Source organism: Nesoenas mayeri, assembly GCF_963082525.1.
Source record: "Nesoenas mayeri genome assembly, chromosome: 1".
NCBI classification, from domain to species: domain Eukaryota; kingdom Metazoa; phylum Chordata; class Aves; order Columbiformes; family Columbidae; genus Nesoenas; species Nesoenas mayeri.
The window spans coordinates 190,519,620-190,530,425 of record NC_137541.1 but is presented as its reverse complement, the minus strand read 5'-3'; positions in this window follow the sequence as shown (position 1 = coordinate 190,530,425).

The following is a 10,806-nucleotide window of genomic DNA, read 5'->3' as shown; positions in this document are numbered from 1 at the left end:
AAAGCATCTCTGTTGTTATCTTTGCAGACCAAGATGTTTGTGGAACTGTGGATCTCGTATCTGGGAACTCAAATTCAGTAAAATAAGGAGACAGTTTCTTATATTCAGCCAAAGTACCTGTTTCAGGACATCATGGAGGCACATGTTTTTCTTTTTTGAGTAATAGTCAAGAACTGGTTTTGGTGTAATTCTTCTGGAATAGCTGCATCTGCAAATTTTCACATATGGGCAAGTCCTTGCACTGTTGTAATTCTGTATTACACCATTAAGCAGAAGAGAATAAAACTAGATTCCACTATCAGTTTAATCAGGATGAGGGTCTGGTTTGTTGACAAGTGTCTTTGCTCAACACATTTTAAGGCTACTGGATTTGGTGCAGAGCTCTCCTGCAAAGATCAGGCACCTTGACCCCTCTCAACATGAGCATCTGAAAATAGAGCAACCTAAGCTGGGATTCACCTCATGCAGCATCATCCCTCATCTATAAGCTATTCTGTGTCTGCCTATGCTGAGCAGAGAAAAATGGGTTTGGGAAGAGTGTTGACTCAGTGACTAGGCACTGAACCTGGCTGCACAAGAAAACCAAACATTTGGCTGAGGCTTAAGCTTTAGCTTTCACATGGTGTAAGTTGAAGGAACCCAAAACCAACCACAGAAGTCATGCCTGAAAATCATGACTGTGGGTTTTAACCCAGGTGCCACTGCTGTGACCACCAGAGGCTCTATGGGAAGCATATGGACTCTTGGACAATGGGCCTAAGGAAAAAGAAACATGATGAAAAACTGAACATAACTGGCCTTTTCCTGGTTAAGTAGCCATGCTGATTACCCCAGCGTGGCGCTGTTGGTCTATTGGTATTTTAATTGGAGGGTCCCATGAGCATGTTGCACTTAGTGTATATTAAACACCCCAGCCAGGAATGCAGGCAACGTAGACAGGAACACTCAAAGATGAAGTGCCTTTTAATGCGTTTTCCTGTTTAAACAAAACCATGTACTCACTAAACACAGCTAAGGAAAGAGGCAACAGCCCTTGGCAAGCAAGCCTATCTGCAGCGCACTCTCTGCGAGTGTTTACTCAATGGGTTTGAAAAGTGTACCAAGTATATTGACATTACAATGCTGTGCTCATCATGTGTCGTGCAAAGCAAGAAAGAGGGCTGGAAATCTAATCACTGCCCCCAGAGTTACTGTAATGCAGGACATTGTGATTTCTTTGCAAATAGCTGATGCGCAGAGGAACTGGATTAATTTCCAGGCAAATTTAGAATGAAATTAGTTTCTGCCACCAATTAAAGATCCAATCACAAAGCAAGCCCAGGTGAAAGTACTTAGAGAGGTGACAAGGACCTTGCATGGTGGCTTGCAAGCCCTGACTGTGTGTGGAGAGACATCACTACCTGGAAGAGACACTGTTGTTGATATGTAGCCCCCAAAACAGCATCGGGATGTCATTGGAGATCCAAAGGTCTGCCGAAGGCAGGACAGACACCCCACTCCCTCCCTTCCTGCATGGAGGCTTAAGAGTCTCCTCTAGCACACTCATATCATTCTGCTTTTGGGACAGATCTAGGTAAAGGCAGGACTGCCAACCACCAACATCTGGCCGCTTCCTTTGTATGATGAAGTTGAGATAAAATCCTGCTATTTAAAAAAGATCGTGTACACGGCATTCTCTTTATTTTGCTCTTTGGTGATGGCGCATGATCTCACTCTTCCCCTGAAACCACAAAGCCAAAAGTTGAAGTGAAACTGAGATGCTCAGCTGGCCTCTGAGTGTGGGATCTGTGTGGAGGCACAGCAAAACTAAGAGCTGAGAGGCACAGGGACCTTCTGAACTCCAACCCATTGTGACAACCTGCTTTTCTAACAAGTCAATGCAAAACTCCCAATTCCTTTGGGTACAGGTGGTCTGGGATTTCTCCGCAGCCCTGCATCCCTCCACAGCAATGTGTGTGACCTCCCAGTGCCCCAACACTGGGCAGGAGCCTGGGGTGAGATCCCTGGAGAAGGGAAGATTGTGGCTTTGCTCATGAAAGACAGAGAAAACAGACAGTAGCTGCAGATGGAGCCAGCAAGGCCGTAAGGGAAAGCAAACACCCTGAGGACATCACTGTGGTGTCTGAGCTCCCGTAGCATGGCCGCATGGACACTCTGCACCTCTTCCATGCTAAGAGGGAACGAAGATGCTTCACCTCCCCTGGATGCCACTTCATGTCCCATGCTGGCCAACCCTAGACACTCTCCTGGTTGCCCCCAAAATATTCATCCTGCTTGTAAACATATAGGCTTTAAAACCATTGTGGTTAGGCACCTTTCACAAGCTTTTTGGAGCTTTTTGGATCTTCAGGATTGGATGTTTCAAGCTTTGCTCCCCCACATGCAGGAGAGAGAAGAAACTGGAGCAGAAAGTTGCAGTGCTGCTAAAGCTGCATGACTGCAGTGTCTTGGTCCTTAACAAAAGTTCCAGACACCGGAACTCAAGATGAAATAATTCAGATTGACAATACTGTATTAAAAGCACTAAATACGTTTTCACTCTTATTATTCTATTATGTTCCTTTCTCTGTGACTTGTACTTGTGATGATGAATCCTGCTGCTTAGGTACAGAACCGGGCTTCGAAGCCAGGACTTGAACTAGGTTTTAGAGTTTTTTTTTTTTCCTTTGGACAGAACTCTGCCTGTTTGGTTTGTCTCTTCCCACATTGAAAAGAAATAGTCTTAAACCAGGAAAGCTCTGTTTTTCCCTCAGTTCTTTTTCAATTCCAGTTTGTTTTGGCTCAGTGCCTCTTTATGCCATCCAAAATATCACCCAGAATTCAAAGAACAGAAAAAGAGAAAACCATTCAATTAAAAAATGACATAAAATAAAAAGCTCTTTGGAGGGCAGATGTCAGAGCTGGGCAGCGTTCTCACCCTCTGGCTCTTAGGAGTTTGTTAACCTTAAGGATTATTAACACAAAATTCATTTCCTGTTCTTATATAGATTTCATCTGCAATTTGTTGGGGGTTGGGTTGGTTTTTTTCCCATTCTGAAAATGATTTCTTTTGTCTGTGTACACTAAGAAATTCCCATTGTATCTCCCAAGGAAAAGTAATATCTCTATTAAAAGAAAAGCCATGGTGCTTACGCAGTCCCTGCCATGCACCAGGGTGGAGGGACTCCTCCTCTGGATGCTGTGCTCCATCCAGCATGAGGACTCCCTGGCTGCTCTGGAGCACATTATTTTTGCTAAACCTGATAAAATGTCTGTTTAAGGGATCAGTATGCATATAGGCATTTTTCCAAAGCTGCTTCCTTCAGCACAGAGCAAATTAAATTCAGCGTCAGCCCCAGGTCTGCTTCCCTCAGGGCCCTTTGAAAACCCCAGCTTTTATGTCATGCCTCAGACTTGCAGCAGTTTACTGTAAAACTTAACAAGCTTAATTTGCTTGGTTTTCTTTCTTTTTTTTTCCCCAGACCTAATTTGTCTTGGAGCACAGAGTCTTCACCATATCCCAAAAGAGTCTGTTTTGAGCAAAAATGTAGCAACATGATATGTACAGACACAACTCCTTTAAGTTGTCCTTCCATAAGGTCTGCTAAAAATCATGCACGTTTAGTAAAATGAGGTAGGGAAAAATTCATCACGAGTTGGCCTGGTAGAGATTTCAGTGGGATTTGAGCAGGGGATGGTGGGTAATAAAAGTTTAGGTGTGGGGTCATGGTTTTGGTCATGTTAGGGTAACCATTGAGAGCTGGGGTAAGAGGAACTTGCACATCTCCAGTCAAAATCACCCCATGAGCAAAGAGGGGGAGAAAGGATATAAACCCCAAGCACCACTGGGGCCACCACAGCAGAGGTGGGAGCAGGCAGGGGTTTGGAGATGAGCATCTCCTCACACTGAGCTTGTGGCTCCATTTGTACTGGGGTGCACGAGAAGTTTATGAATATAATTCCAGGGAGGATCTGTCTGAAGTGTCATCATGGGTAATTTTCCTAATTAGGGGAAGTTCATTTAAACATGGAGATGTGCCAGAACTAATCTCTGTGTCTGGTTACCACTCTGCCTGGGAAATGCCAGTGTCTCTGGGCTTGAATGCTGATGCAAACTGAGCAGCCATCTGTCGTGGGACCGCACCAGCCAGACACAGAAGGTCGGAGAGGAGGGGAGAAGGTGTGAGGAGCAGGCTAGCACGTTCCCTTCCTTTGGCTCTGAGCACACAGATACTGATGTGGAAACACCCACCCGCTCCCTCAGAAGAATGAAAATATAAGGGGGTCTGAGCTGTTTTCCTGGCTCTAAACCACCATTGAAATGAGGGAAATGCAGGGCTGCAGCATCACTCCAGCTCCTTGTTCTGGAGGAGGACATGGAGGAATTGAATCAGGCTCCTGTGTGCTAGGTGAGGAGGAGGAGGGCTGAGGCTGAAGGGAGAGGCGGATGGCCTCACCACCAGTGCCTTTTCCAGCTGAAACACCTGACCTCTGATGGAAATACTGAATCAATTTGAATTGCCGAGAAAAACACTGTTTAGTAGCAAAAGTGAGGAGCTCAGGTGAAGGGCTGCTTTAATTTCAGAGAGCTGAAAGGCCTCCCAGAGAAAGCCCAAGGTGCAGTACAGAGGAAGCCAGAAACAATTACAGAGACAGGGGCTGCAGATAAAGGCATGAGATACCACCAGCTCTCAGGTATCGCAGCCACAGAGCTCCATCCTCTCGCAGATCAATAAAAAAGATGAGAAAAAGAAAAGAAGAGAGGAAAAAAACCATGTTCCCTAGTGAATAATTCCTGAAGCACCAGCTCTTGGCTATATTACCCGGTACCAGCCCTCTCTGAACTTGGTCCCCTTCCCTTCACTTCCAATCAGTAGCTATTGACTCAAGCTTCATTTTCTGTTATTTCAAGTTATTTTTATTGCAATAGCGTGAGGTGGCAGGACTGCTGCTGTGCTGTGCAGTGAGGGGCAGCCTGCGAGCAGAGGACGTTAGGGACCATGGTGACGAAGAGGCTGAGTGCCCCCATTTCACAGATGCTGACCGCAATTCACATGCAGACAAAAAAGTCTAGGAAAGGACAAGAAGCTGATGCCAGGGTTCCCCATGACAATCCTTTTGCATTTTTGCTTCCCCAGCCAGGGCAAACGTTTATTTTCTCTCTTCCCCCCTCATCAGTATCACTCCTAGTAGGAGTCTTTAAATCCTTTAAAGCTTTTAAAAGCCTTTGCACTTCAATTTTGGATTTGAGATCTATGTAAGTATGTATATATATAGGTATGTGTGGGTGTAGGCATGTACCTTAAGGAACTCCTAAACTAAAACGCTTGTCAAGTTTATGTGCTGAGTAAGTATTTCGCTCCACCACCCTCAATGTGGTTCTCCTCCCCAGGGCTGATCCTGCACCCGGCATGGTGATGCACAGCACCCTGTGCAGGCTGCTGGCCCCCTGGGCTCTGCCCAGGACCAATGGTGCATTTCCACTGTGCATGCCTTGTGGCTAGGCCGGGGTCTCCACCAGGTTGTTTCAGAGACACCAGTGTCCTCTTTGTGCTTGAGGGAAAAAATAGCAAATACAGAGTCACAAGACTGCACAGGCAAAGCAAGCCCCAGCTCAGATCCAAGAAGGCCATGAGGGACCACTGTGTGGCCTGGAGCAGCCAGTTGCAGCAGGAAGCTGCAATGTCTACCACCTCACCGATTTACCAGACCTGGGACTCTTCAACACCTCACCCTCAGACATTGTGTGTCCTGCCCTGCTGCAGCTGCCCTAAGGGAAACCCTCACCCCCAAAGCGCTGGCCATACATCAGGGGACACCCTTTGTGGCTTCATCAAGGGAAAATCATGCCTAACTAATCTAGTGTCTTCTGTGATGGAATGACACATATTATTGGCTTTCTGGGCTGCAAGCACACATTGCTGGCTCATGTTGAGCTTCTCACAAATGAACACCCCCAAGTCCTTCTCCTCAGGGCTGCTCTCAACCCGTTCTCCACCCAACCTATACTTGTGCTTGGGATTGCCCACATGCAGAACCTTTTGTACATGGCCTTGTGGAATTTCTTGAGGTTTGCACGGGCCCGCCTCTCAAGCCTGTCCAGGTCCCTCTGGGTTCCATCTCAACCCTCAGGTATATCGATTGCACCACTCAGCTTGGTGTTACCAGCAAACTTGCTGAGTGTATGCTGGGCTGTATCAAAAGCACTGTGGCCAGCAGGTCAAGGGAGGTGATTCTGGCTGTCTGGTGAGACCCTGCCTGCAGTCCTGCATCCAGCTCTGAGGTCCCCAGTACAAGAAATACATGGCCCTGTTAAAGTGGGTCCAGAGGAGGCCATGAAAATGGTCAGAGTGTTGGAACACCTCTCTTATGAGGAAAGGCTGAGAGAGTTGTGGTTGTTCAGCCTGGAGAAGAGAAGGCTTGGGGGAGACCTTAGGGCAGCTTTTCAATATATAAAGTGGGCCTATAACAAAGATGGAATGAGACATTTTACCAGGGGCAGGACAAGGGCTAATGATTTTAAACGGAGAGTAGGTTTAGAATGAACATAAAGAAGAAATTCTTTACAATGAGGGTGGTGAGACATGGGAATGGGTAGTCCTGAGAAGCTGTGGATGAGCATACCAGGCAAGAGCAAGGGTTGAGGCACAAGGACCTGGAGAGGCTCTTCTGTGCCACGGAGAGCCGTCCCGGCAGTGCTGGGGAGCCTGAGCTGTGACACACACCCATGGCTGCCCTGGCCCCTACTTTTAGCTTTGTTAGGGGAATTTTGCTAATTTTATGGACTGTCAAGACTGATGTTTCTCTGACCATTTGTCAGAAGTGTCACAGCAAAAGTAGTACCATTAAAAATGTATTGTACATGTGACTTGAAACTTGAAGCCATTATGTGGGCTCTAAAATTTATACCTTAGCAGTGTGAGATGGTTTTATAAAGGAGCTCCATTGCAGATTCCCATTTTCATTTCTTCATGCAGCCAGCGCTGAATAATTACAAGCTCTTTTCTGACAAGCTCTTTGTTTACACCCGCTCTCATTCATCCCCAAAAATCACCAAGTGAGTTTTCCAACATCCCATTAGTCACCTAAGAATACAATTCACACTGATATTCATTATTTTCAGTTTAAGAAAGATCTGTGGCATGTGGTAACAAAAGCTTGGTTAAAAATCCTTTGTTTCCCAAGGAACATTCCATCCTCCTAATAATACTTGTTAACAATCTTTATCATCACCCCAAAAAAAAGCTTTTTATCAGCTGGGCACACTCACCATACTCAGGGTCAGGTCACAGACACAAAATGAACAGCAGGAAGCCATAGTCTGTGCACTCATGACTTTCTCAAGATTCTGTATACACACCCAAGAAAAATCAGAGATTTTTATTCCGAAGGATGGGCTCAACCATAGACATCACGCTTCCAGGACCTCTGGAGAGACATGACCCCCCCATCAGCTCCCTTGGTGAGCAGGCAGGGAAAGCCAGGCAGGCACCCTTCACCCTGCACGGGTGCTTCTCTCCTGTCTTGGGCTGTGCTCGCCTCGAAAGCCCTGTGACTCCTTCAGCGCCTGCATTTGACTATTCTTACATATGACTGCTTTTAAATTATTAACGTGCCTAGCACCCGGTCCTGTGGCTTTGTCTGAAGCCTTTTCCTTTGATCTCCATTGCCTTTGAAACTCTGCCTGGGTGCACAGGCAAGCCACGCTGCTTTTCCTACAAACCACCACCCTGCGGGATGGTATTTCTCTCACTGAAAGAGGTGCAAAAGGTCCTATAAACCCTCTGAAACTCAGGCCACAAACTAATGTGTTGTTCTGATGCTTGTTTTTTGGGATTTTTTTTGGGTTTTTTTGTTTGGTTTGGTTTTTTCAAGAGCCTGGACAGCTGCCTGTGTCTCCCAAGGTGTGGAGCATCTCCTGAAGTCACCAGCAGCAGGTGAGGGCTTCAGCATGTCCTCAGAGGCCCACAGCACCTCACAGGATTAGATCCACCTGTTACTAACCTAGGTTTATATCCTTCAAGTGCCATGCAAAAAAGCTTGAGCATCACTGCTGCAGATATTTCAGTGTATTGAAAAAATGACCACACTGTGCCAGATCAGCAGCTGGGTTGCCCAGAAAGCTGTTTGAGAAGTAGTGTCTCCTGTCAGAGTGTCAGAAAATGGATGTGCCATAGCAATCTTACCCATAGTGTGTGCTTGAACCCTTCAACCCAAAGTCATTTAAAAATATTATGAGGCTGGAGTTTAAAGCCAGGCTTTGGCATGTGGTATAGACTGATGATTGCTCCCCACCTTGACCTTAAATTCTGGAACGTGTCAGAGAACAAAACACAGGCACAGGAAAACGTCAGCCATGACTCTCAGCAAATGAAGTGGACCGGCTGATTACCTGTTGATGAGCAATTTAATTTGAAAACAATTATATGCTCTGGAAGTCTGGCTCTCTGGGAGGTAATTACCCAAATTTCCACCCTCTGATGAGGCCCCACCTCCCCAGCATGCTGGGTGAACATGATGCAGGCACAAGCTCTGGTGCCCATGAGCATCCTACCTGCTGGCAGACACCAGTCTGCCCCAATAGAAGTCCTGACTGCTGCACAGGGAGGAGGGCAGCCCTAGGTACAAGACACAATGAGGAGCCATGCTGCTCATCTCACGCCATGGGACTTTTGAAATAGCAGTTAATAGAGAATATCTTAAGAACGCTTTTAATTCAGAATAAAACTAGTTTTCAGATATGGACTGAATTTGATGATGTGGTTTGATTTGAGGGGAAGCCAGGAGATGGGCAGGGAACTAACACCCCCTGACATTAATGTGAGCTGGCTGGGCCCCCAAGCTATCACAATTATATTTACTGAAGACTTTATCTTTCGTGTCCAGTTTATATTTAGGCCTGGATGTGCAAGGCTTTCCCATGCTGCTGGGCATTCACTCATTTCCTCTGACATTCATGGCAGCACTCACATGAGGAAAGGTGAGCAGAGGGACGCTTCTAGGTTCTTGTGTGAGAAAATGCGAAGTTTTAAGAAAGGCAAAAGGCTTCCTTGTCCAGGATGTTTCAGCTGTAGCTCACATTGCAACAGCCACCAGGTTTGATCAGGGCTCCACTTTGGGAGGACGTCATGCAACCACAGGGAAAGATAACTCTGGCTGTGGCAGGAAGCTCCAATTCTTTAAACTCCTAACACTTCAACACTTTCTCCAATGATTCTGTTATGGTCTTTGGTAAAATCTTTGAACAGTTATTTCTTCGCTGTATAATTATTTGTGCCCTCATCTTGCTCTTTCAAAGCAAAAGGAGCAAGCATATTGTGAACACAAACGAAGCGAGAGTAATACTAGCGTGATTGCCTAAAAATCAGTAGCACTAGGGCATGCACCGTGAGCCAAGCTGTTGGTATTTCTGAAAGTGAATGAGGTCTTATATTACTTTTATCCAGGATATACAGGAGGAAATCAAATTCATATACTTAGAGATCTTATCATAGCATGCTGTAAAATGCAAACAGTATTTGCCATGAAATATCTGTCAGAGCTTTGTGGACACAAAATGGATCATTAATTAGGAAGGAATATTTCTGCTGTTACAAGACAACGTATATTGAGGGTGGAGATATGGCGCATAGTAAAACTGGGGTCTGATCTTACTTCCACCTTGGTTTGACAGCAGCAGTATAAGGTCTCAGCTGAGCAGAAGCCTTCTCCAGCTTCTGTCCATCACCAGTTCTGGAACAGGTCTGTTCCCTGAGCATTATCCTCATCTGTCAGCACACAAATGGCTACTTGCAGCGTCAACATCCAAAACCACCACTTGACAGCCAAGATTTCCCAGTCTGGCTCCTCAGAAAAGAAGGTCTAGCTGTGCAGTTTCCTTTACTTAATGCAAAAAGAAAGAAAGAGTGGGAGAGAGACAATTATCAGTCAGATTTACATGTCCTAGATTTCTATGGCAACTGTACGCAGTGCAACAATGACACTGGCTCAGCCAGGCACCCTCTTAACAGCATCCACCTCAAACCAGGAGCCTGCAAATAGGGCTGGAAATCTGCCCGGCCACCCTGAGAGTGAGGCACAGGAATTAGAGGGCCGGCACAGAACCCCCCTGGGGCATTTTGATGCCTTTACGAGAGGGCGGTCAGGCACGAGTCATGATGTGCAGCGCACAGCACATGACAGCAAGGCAGCCACATGCCCCATCAGGTGAACAAGCATGTGTTGTCAGAAGGTGTTCAAGTGACTTAGCGAGCAGCGAGAGCCTGCAGAACGAGAGGCTGACCCTGCTTTCTGTGGGCTGGTAATGCTTTGAGGGGCAGGAGGGGAAGAGAAGGCTTGTGACCTTCACCACCTCCCAGGCTTGCTCCTCTTGTGCTTGAAGGGGCAGCAGCCCGGACTTCGAGGCAAAAGCATACAGGTCTAACTCTGCCTGTCCTGATGGCTGGACTATTTTTTTCTACTCAGGTCTTAGGAGATCCTCAACTTGGATGGGAACTAAACTTGTTTAATAACTCCAAAGAATATTTCTCCATACCTTATGCTGTAGCTGAATATCTTTGCTAGATTATGTCCCCTTCGTTCTTTCTCATTTTTCAAGTGATCCTTTTAGTCTTATTCTAAGCAAATACAGATTTTAGGCTTCTTGAGAAATCAAATATTTAAGGAACTCTATCAGTGATGGCATTTTCCTTCCCAGCTCTGTGACTAACACATTATTGGTCATCTAGAGCTCCGCGAAGTAGTGGGGTGAGGGCTGCCCACCCGTGGGCCCACATCAGCTAGAGCGTACGCAGCACGTTGATATCCATCCACTCGATATCCATGAGG